A 19566-nucleotide genomic window follows, 5' to 3' on the forward strand; every position below is an offset into this window, starting at 1 on the left:
TAGCTATCTTAACCAAGGGATTAGGGAAGGTGGGTGGAGCATCTCTCTATCACTTTCTTTAAGTGCAAAGGAAAGACTCAGACCTGGTCTCAAGTTTGGGATGTATCCTGAATTGAGTTTCTACAGTATAAAACCATCTTGTCTGGAAACCACCATCAGTTCTTCCTCCTCTGATGGTATCTAAGAAGAAATAAGTGAAGAACATGAAAGCTTTCTGAGGTGGAGAGAAGACTATAGAGAGGGTTTGAAGCCATGGAGTACAAAGAAACAGAAGAGTCTCTTCCAGCCTTTCATCCTCACACTTAGAATTCCCAAACCAGCAGAACAAGATAGCAGAAACTGTTAACATACAAAATGCAAAAACAGTCTTCTTTTCCCAAGCCACAGCCACTATTTGTAGCTAGAAACACACAAGCCTACAAGCCCCAGATGCCAAATGCAGCTATCTCTTACAGGTTTGATATAGTCATACATTCAACTGATTCATTTTATCTTTCTGAACTAAGCAGTGCATCTTCTATGACTTCTTGAATAAAAAGTCACAAAAGCAATCTAATAGATTGATATATATGCTGAAACCAAGACAGAAATTTAGCAAGAAATTCAACGTAGATATAAACAGAACAACATCTTTTCTTTGCCTTTATAAATATATCCCAACTTAGTCTCACAGTTCATCTGATTAGTCTTACATCACCAACGGAGAATGTGAGACTTAGAGGGATGAAGAAATGTCCCTATCGTCATACCGACATAGAACTGTGAATTCAGCTGAGATTTGCTGGCCATCAGCTCATTAGTTAACTATGAGGAGAAAAGAGTGAATTGGGACTGTTCTAGGAGCATGAAATAACTCTTAATATCCCTTGGCAACCACTAGACCATGTTCCCTTAATAAAGCATAGCAAAATGACCAAGGAAATACAAGCTTGGTCAAAATGATTTTCATTCATCTGACCTCTGCCAGCTGTAACTGTACAGGTGTTTATTGCCAGCTGTGGCCATTTCAGAAATAGGAAGCCCCCCATTCAACAAGGAAAGGAAAAGAAAAAGTGTTTTAAACCTATCTGCAACATGTCCTGACCTTACACTCATGTGTAAGGGAAACTCGCTGCTATAAAAAAGAATTGTTGTTAAAGCAGAGATTATTACCTTGTTTACCAGCATGTCCAAATGAAGCTGTGGGAATAATAAGGAAGTATTTAAAACAGATTGCCTGCCTCATTCACATGTCTCAAGGAGGTGATCCAAAGTGTTTTAAAGACATCCAGGAACTTTAAAAGGCACTAGAACGAGCCCATCAATTTCTAGATCTAGTGGGAGCTGAATTGTTGGTGCCTTTGCATGACATCCTGTAAAAAAAGCACTGGCATTTGGCTTACTCAGGAGAGATTTCACCATCTGTTATTGTAGAGACCCAATAATGAGAGAAAAAAACAAATAAGCAAAAACCCCTAATGCTCTGTCACTATTTCAAATTTAGTGAGGTCTTAAAATATTCCTGCACAGGTAGAGGATTTTGCTGAAGGAGAATCAACACAGCAACGGGCTCAGTTACATCCAAGTTCCCTATGTAAGATCTGTCAAGCAACTCCTATCATCACGTCTGTAAGTGAGTGTGAGTAATGGATTTTATTTAAATTCATGTGGCATTTACTACCTACATCCAGACAGATAATGGACAGATAGCAGAACAATGATCAGCAAGTGGCTATCACTTAATTCATGTTTTATTCTGCTGTTTGCTTGCCTTCATCTGTCTTCCCTTCTGAATGAGTAAGCACGCTCCTTCTGTTTCAGATGGTAATGCAATGACCTATTATGAATTCATTGCAAGTTTTCCATTTTCCATCCAAAATCATGACAGCGATAAAAAAATAAATCCCACTTGTGTTTCCAAAAGGATTTAGTTGCATGCATATACATTCGGCTTTCTGCAATTGGATTTCTCACCCCCCAAAAAGACACAGTCATCTGAACTTTCTAAGTAGCAAACATAACATTTAAAGACTCTGTCTGCCATATCAAAAACAATGTATACCAAGCACAATGATAAGGGCACACTATCATAAGAAATACTGAAATAATATCTTTACTTGCTGCAGCTTTATTGATTTTGGAAACACAAAGAGAATATGCTGAACAGGAGGAAAAAATAACATTAAATAAACACCACCTGAATGTGGTAGTTAATCATCTTACATGCTCTCATCACTGTCATCTTCCTGTAGGAAGAAAAAATGTGTTCAGTTCTAAAACAACCTCCTTTCCATACAAGTATTGGTGTACATTCATTTGCTCTAGCTATCTGAATTCCTCTGGGTTTAGAGAAGCTGTCAAAATCTTACAAGTGCAAATGCTGTTGTGTAAGTAAAATTAATGACACCTCTTCTGCTTCCCATATTTTAAAGCTTTAAATGAGTCTTATTGCTAGAGGAAAGGGGAGAAGGAGTGGAGGGAGCTGTCAAAATGCAATTGTGAATCTTTTGGTGTTTAAATTCTTAGACCTGATTGACTTTGTGACGGTGCTTCACATCAGCATTTGTCTTGGTGTTGTAAAGCAAATGAACTAGCTTTACCCAGGCATGAATCCCTCTTCACAATCTGTTCTAACTACAAGGGTATGAGGCTTCAGTGGAATGCTCCAGTCAAGCAAGTAAACATCAGAAAACAAACAAGAACACTTGCATTTGCAGAGTTATTACATGCACTCGTAGTCTGCCCTTTGAGTGCTGTAAGTGCTGGAGCAAGGGATGGTAATGCGAACATAGTTGTAAGGTGATTATTCAATAAAAGTAAACTATGAGAATAAAGAATACCAATAATAACTGGTGCCTGCCAGAGTTGTGCGTGCTGAGGTTCTTGCTGATGCTTGTCATGATTTGGGGTCATAGGTAAGAGCTGTTTGGAGAAAGGGTTTCCTGGATGTTCTTTTAGACACTACATGTTTTGGTTTGCACAGTTAGCTCTCAGCTAACTGTGAGTCTATTTTCGGTGTGCTGGGAGGACTTCCCAGCAATTCTCTGCTTACAGCTGCAAGGTGAAGGCTGTTTTCAGAAAGCAGTGTCAGCCTACCAAGCATTACTGCCTAAATGCTGTCTGTCTATGCCAGTGACTTTCTCCTGGGGTAATTTAAACTCAACTCAATAGAAGTTATCGACATCCTTATATTTTAGCTAGCCACCCTACACTCCTCCACTGTCATTAGGAAGACTCTTCAGAAAGTCTGAACAAGATCCAAACCCAGGGGCACTAAAAGTCCTGTGAAGGAAACTGCCCATGTCCAGAAAGGATAGGGATCCCTTGCAAGATAGCTGGGTTATGGTTTTTGCCTCTGCATGCTCGCAGCATGAACAGCTCTGCATGGCTTGTTTAATTACTCTTTCTTTGATCCATTTGGAGGATGGAGGAGCTGTGATGTTCTGGAGAGTATCTCCTCCTGTGTTTCTATGATGCATGCTCTTCATTCGTGTTCAACCTACCAAAATATTCTCTTACAACCCAGAAAAATATATCTTTCCTTGAAGAATATGTCACAGTGTTGAAATTAGGTCTGAGGCATGTCACCAGATGAATGAAATTGGGCTGAAGCCTGAAGAAGATGGGATTAATGTTACTATCCAATGGGACAAAATTTCAGCTGCTCCCAGGGTCTTAATTTGCCTCCAGACAAAGAACAAAGTGCATTCACTGACTAGGCTACCATTCACTGGAGAAGTGTATAGCACATTACAAACATTAATTCTTAGGACACATCCGCAAGGTCAGAAAGTAATAGTATCCCTATTTTATATAGGCACAGAGAGGTGAGCCAAAGGCAGAGATGAGACTGGAACCAAGTTTCAGAGCACTGCTTTACTTACTATGCTGGAGCCCTTCCAAAGAATGGAGGAGGAATTTTTATGTCACAGTGTGATCCAAAACCCAAAGCCAATAGAAAGATTTTCATGGATTTTAGTGACTTGAATGCAGAAAATGTAGAGTATACATGAGCTTTCCTAAGAGATTTGGGGAAATCAGTCCTTAAATTGGAGTCTGTCATGAAGTAAAAAGCTACTGAAGGGCACCTTCATGGATAGTTTCAGGATTTTCTCTTTCTCATAAAAATAAAATGGTTACTCAGGGCACTTTTGTTCTGCTGTAGAGCTCTCTCCTCTTGGTTCTGCTATGGGATACATACCCTGCTGAAATTCAGCACCTATCCAGAAAAACAGTTTTATGAAGAGTTGGTACAGTGATCACAGTAGTCTGATTAAGTAAAGCAACATTTGTAAAGAGCAACATGAGTTAAATCAGTGTTTCTGATGAGAAAACAGAGAAACTTTAGATAATGAAGACCTGACAAAGGATCATACCCAAAATACTATCTACTTTTTCTAACAATATCGATTTTATAACAGGAGCTACTTCCTACAGTCCTACAACTGTTTATTACATATGGACTGGACTAGTCTGGAAGCAGCACCTTACTGCCTCTAGCTTCTTGGTCTCCTCATTGTTCTTCAGTGTCAGTGAGAAGCTTTTTCTTTGCTTCTTCTGCCATTAATTCATAACCATGCTTTGCCTCCTCAGCCTCCCTTTGGTGAAACAAAAAGTATGGTACTTATTCTCAGTTATAGAGAGATTTTTATGTAGGGAAGAAATATAAAATATTCTTGTGTATCAGTTCAGGTAGTGGCGTGGAAGAAACTAGCTCCGTGAGAAAAAGTATATTCCTGAATGGAAAGATTAGGTGTTCAAGACAGAAGTAACCAGAAGAAACTGAGATGTGCTGCAAATTTACTTCCATGTTGTCTTGCTAAGCCACCTGGGAAACGAGCAATCCCTGAGCAAAGGTTATGTTATTACTTCAAACTCACAGCATGAGCTGAAGAACAGCTAACGCTCTGCTGTAATTGTTTCCTGTATATTTAAATCAGCCAGAAAGTCCACATGCATGCAGGAGTGTCTGTGTTCATTGATACTCTGGCTGATGGAAAACATATAAATTGCTTACTCTGTCCAGAGCTGTATTGCTTCCAAACGCCAACATATTGATTTGAACAGCAGATCTAGGAGTTGAAAATGGGTCCTTTGAAACAGCAGGCTTAACAGCTGAAAGTATCAAAACTCCCAGCCTCCATACTGACCAGCTGATGAGTTTTTAATCTCTGTTGCTCCTGTAATGCAACAGGTAAACACAACCAAATGTGAAAGCTTCTCAGATTGATCTCTACATTTTAATAGAGAAAGTTTGCACCTTCTATCAGAAATAGAAATATTCATTTGGTATACTTACATGGAGCTCTAGCAGTCATGTCAATATGGTCCATGTACTTGTTTTGTAGATCAGTTTGTTCTTTCCTAAAGTTGTTTACAATGAAGACTTAAGTACACTTAATGCTAGGGTCACCAACATGTATCTGTCAAATGCTGTTTTTCATTTCTATATGTGTCAGAAAAACTGTTGTTCCAGACTGAAAGCAGCTGTGTCCATATACCTGATCCAAGAGCCAGTTCTTCAATGCCTGCAGATATATTTGCAAACTCTCTGACTTTCTAGAAAAAAACTTTCTTACTATACCTATTCTAATTCAATATCCTTTTTACTAGAACCATCAAATAAGGAAGAGAAGGAGGAAGGATTTTATTTTTTCCACCTATGGATCTTTATTTTTCTTTTGTGTGTCCTCCCACATTACTTTGATATTTAATTTAAGATCTGAGGGGTCCTAAATAACATTCTGAGATTCAGTTCAGTACAAAACATTGTTATTCATTCAGGAATAACTGAATGATAATTTTAATGTTAACAGTGGGCTAGATGCATAATGAGATAACTACATTCACACAAATGGACTGTTTCACCTGAACTTTATTTGGGCTGCACCAGTTTTTATTCCCCATGATTAAATTCTTAGCTTAAAACAAGCTGTAGGTACAACAGAACTCATAGTTCGAGTTCATTATGTTTCTGAATCTATGAGCTAGAAGTCAAAGGTCTCACTTTGACTCTAATGAATGCTGAGTCAGCAACACACATAAATGATTAAATTCAGCATGAAAATAATTGTGAATTTTATCCCAACATAAGTAACCTTTCCAGTGTTACCTGCCTCTAAATTTGTAAAACATTTCCCACCACGTGACTCTCTGTTTAGCATAAGTTGAATGGAAATGTAGGATATGGTCTCAAGTCTTTATCTACAGTGCTGCTCTCAGTGAGTTCTTCTCCCAGTCTGAGATTAAGGTTCAGTTTAAGGAGAGTTGAGAGTGAACCGAGGATGAGAAAGTTCAAGATAGGAGTTCTGTAAAAGATAGAAATATAGATGAAGAGACTGTTGCTTGGCAGCTTAAAAAAAACTATATCAAGTGTTCCTTTGAGTAGCACTTTCAGTTGTCTATAGTTTAAAACAGTGCATTGAGAGTAAGGACATGAGTCACTTGGTAAAGACTTTTGCTAAACCTCTGAGAATATCTTAAAGCTGCTCTGTTACCAGCCCTTCACAATAATCACTGCTTACATGTACTCAGGTAAACCCTCTTAAGAGTCCAGCAGCTAAAGCCTTTGAAGAGTCTGTACTCATTCAAAACACTTGAATCTCTCAGCTTTTCTAGTGTCCTCCAGAACAATTCCATACAGTAGAAAAGGAACCTGCATTGCTTCACAGTTTCTGCTTGGGACCAAAAAATCAAAGAATGACAAGAGCACAAAGGAGAAGCCAGGATTTCACTGCAATCACTGTTCTTATCTACCAGTCATAATTGAGGTGACAACCAGTAGAGTCTTATCTCTGTCATCAATGCAGTCCAGTAAAGTGGAAGTAGAAAACATGCCACTGAAATGCTAAAGGCAGCCAAAGTATCTTAGAGTGGATAAATTGCTTGAGATAAAAAGGTTGCTACCATGAGGAGCTGGAAGACTTGACATCCAAAGGCACTAGGAAGACTCAAAAAGTGGGACTATGTGAACCCAATGAGGTTTAACAAGGCCAAGTGCAGGGTGTTGCACTTGGGTCAGAGCAATCTCAGTTATTTATACAGGCTGGGAGAAGAACTCACTGAGAGCAGCCCCGTAAAGAAAGACTTGGGATGTCTGGTGAATGAACATGAACCAGATGTGTGCTCTTAAAGCCAGGAAAGCTAACTGAATCCTGAGCTGCATCTTCCTGAGTGACCAGCAGGAAAAGGGAGAGAATTGTCCTTTTCTGCTCTGCCTTCATGACGCCCAATCTGGAATACTGTGTCCAGGCCAGGGACTCCTAGTGCAAGAAAGGTGTTGGAGTGGAGCCACAAAGTAGGACCACAGAGATGCTCAAAGGCATGGATAATCTCTCCTATGAAGAAAGGCTTGGGATTTCTGGTGAATGGAAAGATGAACTGTTTAGCTTGGAGAAGAGAAGGTTCTGGGGAGACCACATTGCAGCCTTTCCAGTACTTGAAGGGAGCTTACAAGCGGAAGGGGGATCAAGTTTTTCCTCTGTCTGATCACGATAGGACAAGGGGGAATGGCTTTAAACTAGAAGAGGGGAGATTTAGGTTAGAAGTTGGGATTCTTCACCTAGAGATTGAGGCACTGGCACAGGTCACCCAGAGAAGCTGTCGATGCCCAATCCCTGGACATGTTCAGATCATGGATCAGATCTGAATTACCTTGATCTGGTATGGGGCAACCAGCTCAGAGCAGGGGGTTAGAGCTGGAAGATCACTATGTTCCCTTCCAACCTAAGCTATTCTGTGATTCTATGAAAAGCCCAAGAGTATGACTGGGAATAAGGAGTGGGAAAAGACTGAGAGTTGCTGAGGGACAGAAATGAACTGTGATCAGTGAAGGAAACCATTGACAGACTGAGGAAATGAAACTGTTAGCATTTGTGAAATTGTAAAAAGCAAGCACTGTACATATAAGCATCCTAGTTACAGAGTACCAAGTTAACTCACAAGTTATGCTGGTCCAACTTGGGCACACTGTGAAGATAATAAGAGCATTTATCTGTCATGAATGCAAGCTTACAGACTGATGGATCATTTGATCTGTGTGACTGTATATGGATTTGCCATTAGCTTTCATCTTTAGCCATACTGACAGAATCAAAAAACGTATTTATTACGCTTGGTTGGTTTTAATCGACTTTGCATTTTCCTGTGAGTTGCGTTAGAATACAGATAAACTGCAACAGACACTCACAGTCTTCCAGTTTACTGTTTTATTCATATTTTCTCTAAAAAATAAAAAAATTAAAAATAAAAAATAAAAAATTGAAAAGCATATCACAGATGCATTCTCCTGTAAAAGCTTTATATAAGATTTGAAGGAGAATAAGCCAGCATTAGCCGTAACAGAGAGAAATATGGTGTGCAAAAAAAAAAGCTTATCCTCTGGACTTGATGAAAAAACAGCTCAAAGCCAGCAAATCAATGATTTCACAGTGCAGTTAAGACACTGCGCATAGAGAGAATAGATTTGCAGAATGTGAGTTCTTCCTATTTCATATGATATTGCTCGTACTCAGAAAGGGGGGAGTTTTAGTATTAAGCACACAAGAGTCTGACAGTATACAAATTATGTGACATAGTGGCAGGTCTTCAGCTATATCAAAAAAGGCTAAAAGTGTATAAAGGGGAAATCCATCTTATCTAGACATCTCTCTTGTAGATGTCTGCATTTGAACTAGCTTCTTGGCTTAATGTGGGTTTCATCAATATAGTCAATAGAGTTGAGGGTGTGATTCAGCCTAAAATACATGCAAGCGTTTAATGAAATGAATTACAAGCCAAACTCTTTTGGCTACACTGATCTCACTGACTAAATACGAATCTAAAGAGCTCAATCGATGTAGAAAACTCCACTGTCTATCTCCACAGGCCCTTTTTGCTATCAGAGGAGAGAAACAGATACAGTTGGTTGCAATTTATTTCACCTTATTCTAATGTCTAAAATATATTTAGTTGAATTGCATGCTACAGTTAACTAATTCCAGAAGTAATACTATGCAATGGACTTATCTAGCAATAGACTAGATTTAAAAGTTAGAGCCTGCGACAATGCAAGTATAGGACAGTCCTCATAGGGTACTGTAGTCTTTTGCAGGCTGGTTTCCTAAGGAAATACAGCTTATGCAATTACAATAACTGTCAATGCCAGCAAAGTTTGAATGCTAGCCAGTTTCAACATAACTGTATGAAATGCAGACCTCAAGGATATTAATTTTTTACAGTTATTCTTTTGAGAAATGTAAGGTGTCTGAGTAAAGGAATGAGAACAAGATTAAAATCGCACTGAAAAAGGGCTGAATGGTGAGTTCAGCCACAACAGCAGACACCTGAGAATCCTCCACAGAGAAAGTTATAGGAAAATAGACTTTCCATAAACCTTGTTTGCATGGGTGGGGTATATCAGTGTTGTAATTTATCTGACATCAGCTGGAAAATGCCTGACAATGAATCTGTCTCAGAGAAAAATGAAATGCCTTACAGCATTTTGTGAGAGAGAAAATATGTAAGCTGAGGGTTCAAGTGAAGTCAGAGAAACCTTGGCTCTGAATTCAGTGAACCTTGATTTCACACCTTGTAGTTGTGCTTTAGAGAGGAAAGCCTACAAGTAGGCACACTTAACAGTTTGGTAGTGAGAAATCTTTAAATTCAAGCAACTGACTATCTATGACAGTTGCTACTTCTGCTTGAGATAACTTTGTTCTGCAGACAAAGGTGTCTGTTCTCTGAGCCACTATGATGTATTGAAAACTGCAGCCTGTGGTGGAGCAAGTGTGGGCTGTTTCTCATATAATTGGTTGATAGGATTTATCATTTGAGTATTGTCACCTGCTTTCACAGCACTCATTGGTCTTGCACGAAAGTTTTTCATTCCTGTGTATAATAGGATTTTGTTCACACTTATTCTTTCCTAAGAAAAAGTCTGCCAGCATACTCCACAGCCAGGCAGCTGGGTCTGAGTCCTGAAGGGAGATTTTGGTTTGTTGCCAAACTAGGTAGATAGTTCTAGAAGCACATAATGTCATCTAATTTAAACCACAGTTCTTTTTTTTTTTTTTTTTTTTTGCAAAACCATCACATCACTTAAAAGTCTAGGATTTGTCAATGCCCGAGAAAGAAAGGGAATTTCAAAGTTTCCTTTCAGAATTTCTTCTCTTTTCCATGTTTGTTCTCCTACAATTCTCCACTGCCCAGTCACCATCAAGGAGAATCCCAAAGTCTGTCCTAGGGCTCCACAACGGTTAGGCTACAAGCCTGGTGCTGCCCTAGTCCTCAAGCAAAGTAATGCCAAGGGCTGCCATTTGCCTCTCTTCTCACTCCACCAAAGAGAACTCAGCAGTTCATAGAATTACAGAATCACAGAACTATTAAGGTTGGAAAGACTACTAAGATCATCTAGTCCAACCATCGCCCCATGCCTGTGATTGCTCTGGACCATGTCCCAGTCACATCACATCACAGACCAAACATGCCTCCATCTATTCACTCCCCATACATCTGTACAATAGGAAGAAGATCACCTGTCCTTCTCTGCTATGTTCCTGTCTCACAAATCAAGTTGTGGATTTAGAAGGATGTGCCCTTGAGGGGAATACAACCTGGGTCACAATCTGGCATATACATTTCCTAACCTTTTTTCTTGGTCCACACTTCAATTTGTGGTTTTCCAGCTCCCATTTTTCAATCAGTGTTCAACAGAAGAACAGGGGCAGTTCTCACAGCAGAGCATTCTTTTCACTCCTCCTGTAGCATGGACCATTTTGCTGACATTCCTGTGGACAGGAGAAATCTTGGCAGACTTGGAGCTTCTGCTTGATCAAAGCAAGGAAGTGCAAGGAAAGAAAAGAAATCCTCACCTCAGGTTCAGTTTTGTTAACAAACACATGTAGTGACTCTTGGCAAGCTCCTGAATTCTTTATGGGATTATTTTTCATTCATGCCGACCTCAGTGAAATTCAGGATGTAAGTAATAATTTTAAGGTCCAATAAGAACTGTATTAACAAGAGAGCTTGCTGTTACAAGGCACACAGGCCACACAGAAAGATACTCAGCACTTGACCTCCCCAAATAAATCAGTTCAAACCCCTCTTGGAGTGAAAACAGAGTACATCCCTAATGTGGATTGTACCTTTCAAGAAATAATAAACCTCTACATAAAAAGCTATTCAAAATAGTTTTAAGCTCGACTAAAACTCACCCTGTGGATTTCTGTAGTGGTGGCAGCACCTGAATACCTGAAGAGTGTATTCCAACCCAGTCTGTACATAAATGATCCAAGAGACGAACGCCTCTACAACAAGGACAGGCTAAGAGAGCTGGGGCTGTTCAGCCTGGAGAAGAGAAGGCTCTGGGGTCACCTGATAGCAGCCTTTCAGGATCTAAAGGGTAAGAAAGAAGGGGACAGGCTTTTTGCAGGGTCTGTTGTGACAGGACAAGGGGAAATGTCCCCAAACTAACAGAGGGGATATTTGAATTGGATATAAGGAGGAAACTTTTTACAGCAAGGATGGTGAGCAACTAGTACAAGTTGTCCAGAGATGTGGTGGATGCCCCATCCCTGGAGACACTCAAGGTCAGGCTGGACAGGGCTCTGAGCATCTGATCTAACTGTAGGTGTCCCTGTTCATTGTAGGGGAGTTGGACCAGATGACCTTTAAGGGTCCCTTCCAATAGAAACAATTCTATGATTCTATGGTAAATTTCCATTTGGAAGTTCATGTCTCCTGCCATTAATTGTAAAGGAAACAAAAGAAAAAGAACCTCACTTTAGTTGCTGAAAATTAAATATGAAAATCAGTGTTTAGTAGATAACTTTGGAAACTGCCTTATCTTTTCTGCTGTTTGTCTAGACAAATCACCTTTCCAGTATAAACAGGAGATGGCATCAAATCTGTAAGGTGGGAGGATCAGGCAAGGAATGACCACAATGCACAGAGAGTTTAAGTGGCTGGACAATCTCACACAGCATTCCATAGGGCTCTAGCAAACCTGCCGTGCAACTTATGCCCATAACAAGTTCACAGCTCTGCTTTCATAGGAAGGGTAAGAGAATGTCTCAGGAAGGTATGTTGCCTTCAGGCTCACTAGCCACATGGATTTCTTCCTTATGAACTTTTCCACTGTCCCTGGGCGTAGGCAGACCTTAGCATCCACACTGGCCTGCAGGAATCACAGAATGGTTGATGTTGGAAGCAATCTCATTTGATCATTTTGTCCAACGCCTGCTCAAGCAGGGACACCCCGAGCAGACTGACCAGGACCACATCCAGGTGGCTTCTGGATATTTCCAAGGAGACTCCAGAGCCTCTCTAGGCAACCCACGCCAGTGCTTCTTCACCTGCACAGTAAACAAGTACTTCCTGACATTCAGACAGAACCTCTTGTGTCCCAGTTTATTCCTAGTTGAAGTACTGAGCACCTCAAAAGTGTCTTGGCAGGACAATCCCCTGCCCTCATCAGTTCTGGGCATGCAATCCACAGCCTTCTTATGTGCTCAGTCACTCTTGAAGCAGAGAAGCCAGTGAACAGTCATCACCCATGCCCTACTCATTTGAATCATGGCAGTAGATTATCACCAGCATCAGTTTCAGCTCTTTCCAGCTAGTAATGAATGCTTCAAATTTATGTGTTTGCCTTCTTGTCATTCTATATTTTATCCTGGAGTTAGAGGACCACCTTACTGATCTCCTCTTAGAAGTGGGTTTACTCATCCCCAAATTGCATTTTCCCATACCACCAATGGTGTACAACCTCCATTTTCTGAAGATAGATCCACTTCTAAGAAGCTCAGCTGAGAACAGAACCTTTTTTAGTGTTCTTAATTGCTTAACTTTCTTGTCTCTCTGGAGTTCAGAAAAGGATTTCCCAAGGACTTTTTATGAAGAAGGACCTCAGAGGCCTGAATTATCCATCTGAATTACTTATAAGAAAAACATGATTCACTGAAAGAGTAAAGAATAAATAAGGATACATTCACCTGATCTTTACTAAGATGTTGTTAAGTGTAAAAACAAAAAACAAAGTTCGCACGGGTTTTGAAAGAAGTAGGTCAAAGACCGAATTACCAGCTATCACCTAGCTTCACTAGGAATCTATTTTCCAACATCTTTTCAGCAGTCTGTGGGGACAGGCCAAGGGAAAATGGCCATAAACTGGAGCAACGGAAGTTCCACACCAATATGTGAAGGAACTTCTTCACAGTAAGGGTGAATGGAGCACTGGAACAGGTTGCCCAGATTATTCTTCAGATTATTTACTGTGGCTCTTTCTCTGTTTTATTATCCATTTAATTTTGAAGTCTGAGATTTGGCACCACAGAGAGGCTCCTCACAAGGAAAAATGTCACAACCATGTGGTGTACTTTGTCCTGTGATGCAGCCAATCCTTTCATCTGCCAGAAGGCACACTGTTGCAGAACACTAATTCCAAAGATATTAAGTTTCAGGTTGGTCAGCCACTGAGTTCAATTCTGAGGCTGATCGGATGGTTGAAATGCAGGGAAGAATAAAGACAAAGACAGAGTCAGAAAGAACTATTGTCTATACTGCACTGAATTGAAGACACCAGATCACAAGTGCCAAGGACCCCATGGAGCCATGATGGGAATCAATCTGTGGCTTTACACAGAACATGGTTGTATCTCATAAATTATGATCTCTTCTGATTGTCTTCCTATATTTTGTGTTAAGCAGTTGTTACCATAGTGATAGCCATTTACAATGAGAAAAAGCAGTGGGTGTGTTGGGGATATGAGGTTCCGGCTTTTCATATAAAAATATGTGTGCATGTATACACACTGCTGTGGGCCTGCATGAAAGGAATCAAACAAAGATATTACACAAGATCTGAGGGATGGATAGAGGAGATGAAAAGAGGAGCAGTTCAATGCAGTCTGGAGATGTTTGCTGCAGGATTCACCTGTGCCTACAAAGAGCTGTGTCAAAAAAAGAAATGAGCTGCATGGTGACTTATATTTAGATCTATGCTTGTACAAGTCTCTCCCTCTGTCAGCATGAGGCCCATTTGTTGCTTTCTTTAAGGGATATAACTTTCCAGAAACATGAAATATTGGCTTTCATAGAATTACTTATATATATATATATATATCCTCTTACTGCTAGCTCTTTTGCAGGAAATGCTTTTCAGCAATCCACTCCTTGTTTACATTAGAATATTTGCCAAGGCAGAGGGTGCCAAAAAGTTGATAAATAATGCAGATATTTTATTATTGCATTTTAGGTCATCTTCTAAGATTTTTCCGCACTCCTCCAGCTAGCACTTTTGGTGGTTACAGTTAGAACTCCAAGCTTTTATTTCTCTCTTTATCCCACCTCTCTGTGAAATCAGAAAACTCATGAAAATCATTGAGTTTAAATATCTGTAGAAAACAGATAAGGCAAAGTGCAGTCCACATATCTAAGCATGTTTCTCCAGGGATTTTGGTTCAGTTCTATCTCCTTCTGACTAAGGGTGGTTAATAAGTGGAGTTAGGTTTCCCTCTCACTTAATCGGCAAGTACAGGCAATGCCTGGAGTTATGTGGCTGGGGGTTCTCAACCTGAGCATGAGCAGCATTAAGTGGTGCAGGAGAGCAGACAGTTTGCATCTGGCTGGGACCCGAATTCTGTCGAAGTCCCAGATTAGACTGACTGAATGGTCTTTTATAAACCCTTATATTCATACCAGGGCACCAAACTTTGAAAAATGTAGGCATAAACCTACAGTGGTACAACGTGTCCATCCATGAGCCAAGACGAGGTCATGGATCAGAATTAAATACTGTCTTCATGTAAGAGAACATGGTTTGAGGATTGAAAATAATTTGGGCTCAAAAGAGGGAAAGAAAAGTGAATATTTTCTAAGTATATGTCTGTATTGTTGCTTGTTTCTCAGTAATTGGAAACCGCCAGGCCCTTCTCCCTGTTAGTGACAATACCTGCTTCTAAGGGCAAGCCGAGTGAATGGCAGGTCTGAGAGACTGAGGATATTGTTTCCATCAAGCTCCCAGAGGTACTTTCTGGCAGAGACAAGGCAGTCTCACACTTTTCTTTGCTGACTGGAGAACAAAAACACGAAGAGGAACTCTGAAGTCAGCAGAACACATGGGTTGCAGCAGTTTACTGATCTACAGCAGCTGCAAATCAGCTTATCTAAATTTTTTAGAACAATCCAGTTCCCATCGATAACTGAAGGCAGCTTTTGTTTCCAGTAAACTTCTGTGACATTTATGCTTAAAACTATAAACGCAGTAAGAACAATTCACAATCAATTACGTTTTATTAATGGTTTTTTAATACACGCCACAGCCCAGTAATCATGAAGCTGTTCAACAATGTTGTTCTAAAATCAGCTAATAGCAGGATGTAATTTGCAGCAGTCTCTGCTCACTTACAAAACACTTGCTCCGTTAATTGTGATTTCACACTTCAATGAATGCTGTAGCCTGGAGGCAACATTCCTGTGATGGAAGAGTTACCAGTCTGGGCTCTGGCGTCTCCATATGAGGGGGAAGGGATCATTTAGAGAGACACTACTGTTGTTACATTTTTAATCCTTTTATGTTAGTAAAAAAAAAAAAAAAAAAATTCAGCAATGAAATACTACAATCCATAGTTAAACACTTCAGTTCTTTCCTTTCTTTACAAACCTAAACAGCATCTTTCCCCATTTTGATCCTCTTCTGGTAGTCTTTGTTATTATCAAGAATATAATGAGACATAAAACGTATAACATATAACAAAACATATATGATCAGTGTGACTCTACTTACGTAGCCCCTATCTTGATCTCATTCTGTAGATGCCACCTAAGTTAGTCCTCCTACAGCAAGTACCTGAGTTTTCATTAGAAGGATTTTCATGGCCATTCACATCATATGCATTTCTTACTAGATCCCTTGGTCAGAATAATCAAGAGATTCTCTTGAGGGAGGTCAAAGGTTGCCATCTGCTAAGTATGCAAGTTAGGCAGATTGAATTCATCAATAAATGGCTGGTTGTTATGAGACAGAGTGCAGCACTGAACAGCCAGGGGTAAGGCAACAGCTCCCCCTCCAAAGAGCTTCTGGTGTAAATGTCAGAAGGAGAAAAGTTGCCTCATTAGACCAATGAGAGAAACCATCTCAGCTTGGAAAATTCCCAGCTGAGTGTTTAGCCCTGCTGTGGTAAGCAAGGAAATACATCTCAGACCAGGAAGAAATGGGACCACCAACCTTGGAAGGCTTATAGCTGGCTTCTAAACAAGCCATGGGTGGGTGAGAAGGATCCAAGGAGGGGGCTTTACCTATTGCCGGCCTTCCCCTTTGCTGTTCCAGGAAAGTTTCTCCTAAACTGGGTGGTGATATGGAGGGGTACTGGAACATATTTGAATGCAGTTACCTGGGGCTTTCGGCCAAGATTAATTCCCACTGGAATAGTTTAGGTGAGAGCAAAAGTCATCCCTTATTTAGATGCAGAAGAGAAAGGGTATGCACAACTTCTCTACAAGGCCTGTATGACTAACTCTGGCTGTGTTAGCAGCCAAATTGAATCTCAACATCAGCTATAATGAGAAAGGACACTCTGCCCTCCATATATACAGAGGTTCAGCCATGTTTTGGCCCTGTTACCACAATGTGATGGAAATGTCTTGGCAGAGGAGCAATGAGAGTGAATCTGGCAGCCAGAACCAATACCATCTGGTGGGAGCCAAGAATGCACAGGCAAAGAACCTCGGCTAGAGCATGGACTCATGGAGAGATCCAAGTTCTGGCAAAACCCTGAAAGCTGAAAAGTGGTTATGAGTACAAAACAGAGCTCTGTGAGGGTGGAAAAATCTGATGCTTAAGAATCAGGTAAGAAGGAAAGGCTTAGCATTTGTCCAAAGACTAAATATACAGATATCCCTTAGGGACTACATTTAGGCAGAAACTAATTTCACTGAGTTAAGATTCACTTGCAGTAAGCACAAGTGTTAAAGTAAGGACTTGATACTGAATATTCCATGGTTCACTTTGAGACAACTCTACATTTATGCCCTTAAGTCTCTTATCCAGCCTTCAGCATTGTTGACCTTTGCATGGCAATAGTGCCTCTGGACTACCTAACAGGAACAATGCTGTGACATCCACAGGTCACATAAATCAGCTGCTCCATTGTCCCCAAAACCCTGTATTCCCTCTTTTCCTTTTCAGTGTCTTTCCAGGACCACACGGGATGTATTGAGACTAAAGTTGAATAGCACACAATCAATAAGCAGATAGCACTTGTCTGTTCATTGCTGTCTTTGCTGATGTGCTTTCAGCTGTCACCAGTGCCTGGAAGAAATAAGCAGATGGATAAAAAGCAGTAGGATTCAGTTCAATCCAAAAAAAGACAGTTGGGAAGATAGTAGGACTTGCAGAGGTCTAACCCTGCATTACACCAAGATCATTACACCACAAATTGTCCAGATGGTGCAGAGCCTCAGGCTCATGGCTGGCCTTCCTGATATACATGAATATACTTATTGTCAAAGTACTGAAGAAACTCAGATGAGTTAAGAGACTGCACTGTCTAATCTGGATCTTTAGCTCTCAGGGTTTGCTCCAACTTCTGAGACCAAATTTGTTATTGAAAGACTCAGCCAATGCCAAATACATTCACTTGATTTAACAAGAAGTAAAGACTCATATTTTAACATCACAATAATGTATTGTAATTTTCGATGTCTCCTTGTTCTTTGCTGGGCTAAATTAATAGGTCCTGCTGCAATCTACAGAGTCCTTTAATATCTAGAAACTTCAAGAATATCACGTCAGAGATATTTGTTTCACCATGCACTGAATATTTGAAGTTCTATTTTTGAAACGGGATGAATATGCCATGCATCTCTAAGGCAGGGTCTGGGCATCTGTTTTATGTTGACATTGTAGAAAACATAAAGCATCTCTCATTGATGTTAACGGAGTGCAAACAGTAATGCAGTGTTCTGATTTCTTTTCTTCTTTTTCCTCCAATATAATTGAAGTTTGTATTTTAAGAGGAATGGTTTCCTTCTACACAAACATTTTATGTCTTGCATTGTATGTCACTCTTTATATTGAAATCACCCCCAAAACTTTTATGGCTTTTCCAATAGAATGGCAATGCTTCTACAACCTACTGAATTTCAACCAGTCAGAATCAAAATGTGAGCAATTTGTGTACATGGTAAATACCTGTCACTGTAAGGCTTGGATTCCCTTAGAGACAATTCTTTTCCAGAGGTAATGGCACCTCTAATTATAATTGGTAAGGAGACTCAGGCTTGTCCATCACTCATTTCTGATGATGTGAGACATCTTTCAGTGCAGTTCTTGTCAGGCATTAAGGTCACGTTCTGGCAGAGCACATGTAAACATGCCAAATATGTTGGATGAGCAATGCTGCTGTGTAAGTTATCCATGATCTCTGAGAGAAAGACATCCTGGCATTTAACTTGTGTCAGTCTTTAAAATGAAAGAGAATTTTGAGTCAAAATTGGAATTGTTTTAGAAACATACTTGTTTAGATAAAATTTATAAGGCACAACAAGGGCTCAGGGAGACAGATATTGAAGGAATCACTAGCTTCAATGTTATAATGTGGATCAAGAGAACAGGCATGGGGAACCTCCCCTGTGACTTTCCACTGAGAGCAATCTGCCTTCAAAGAAAGTTTATTAAGGGTGGTAGGTGATAGTGAGTTGGCATATGGCTCCAGCATCACAATATCACATTATAGTCCCAAATAATGCAGTAAAAATCCATGACTGCCAAGAGGGAGCCACCCACAATAAAGCTAAACATAATCTTCTCCAGCACCCACGTCAGCTCCTGTTGCATCTTTTCTCAGGAAGATGGATATACAGATAAGCCTTACAAAATGCTGCAGAGAGGAACGGGTAGGGAGGGAAGGGAGGGATGTAAGAGAATTTGGGATAGCAAGGGGTAGAGAATAAGGAAAAGAAAAAAAAACCTTCATAGTTTTAGCTTGTCCACGGACACTGTCCCATTTGCTAGTTAGCTACTGGCTTTGGAACCTACTAGGAGTTCTCAGGTGCCTCAGCAATCAGTGAAGTTTCTCATTCCATTCTTAACCTTGTAAGTGGAAAATTGGAAAGTCTACTATTGTTAGATAGACTGCTAATGCCAGACATCAGTGTTGATATGGTGGAAGGTGTCAGCAAATTTCTCATTGATCTGTGAACAATCATACTCTACTTATAAGTCATCAGGCTAAATGGAACATGCAATTGCACTTCTTTTCAGAGTTTGACCCTCAGAAAAAGAGATTGCAGTGACACCTCAAGCCTAACAAGAATTCATTTCTGAACCAATAGCACAGGTGATTCTATTCTGTGAGCTGAAAGCAAAAAGCCTGCTGTAGACCAGAGCTGTCATGTGCATATACCCCTGGAAGAAAGCCATGAAAGATATTTTTTCTGTAGATGATAGCAGTGGAATGCTGAATTTGGAAAACCCAGATATCTTTTTTTTTTCCTGATTCTTGCTGTTTTGGGTGAAAGACTACAAACATGTACATGTACTGAATTGTGCAATCAACTTTTTACAAGCACTGAAATGTTGTGTAAGTAAAAAAAAAAAAAAAGATTTTT

At 40.1% G+C, this 19566-nt stretch overlaps 1 protein-coding gene across 6 annotated transcripts in view; it reads left to right on the forward strand.

Moving 5' to 3' along the window:
• The window catches only part of GRM3 (glutamate metabotropic receptor 3), a 110008-nt gene that overhangs the window by 38847 nt on the left and 51595 nt on the right, over positions 1 to 19566 (forward strand). For 2 of the 6 annotated variants that reach the window (XM_010715374.3, XM_010715307.3), the window contains exon 2: positions 1510 to 1618. The exons of 3 other annotated variants lie outside the window; for them this stretch is intronic. The gene's annotated coding sequence lies outside the window, so the exon portion shown is untranslated. The remainder of the gene's footprint in view (positions 1 to 1509; positions 1619 to 19566) is intronic. One more of the 6 variants, XM_010715585.3, reaches the window with a different exon arrangement.

This window comes from Meleagris gallopavo, chromosome 1 (genome assembly GCF_000146605.3).
Source record: "Meleagris gallopavo isolate NT-WF06-2002-E0010 breed Aviagen turkey brand Nicholas breeding stock chromosome 1, Turkey_5.1, whole genome shotgun sequence".
Lineage (NCBI taxonomy): Eukaryota > Metazoa > Chordata > Aves > Galliformes > Phasianidae > Meleagris > Meleagris gallopavo.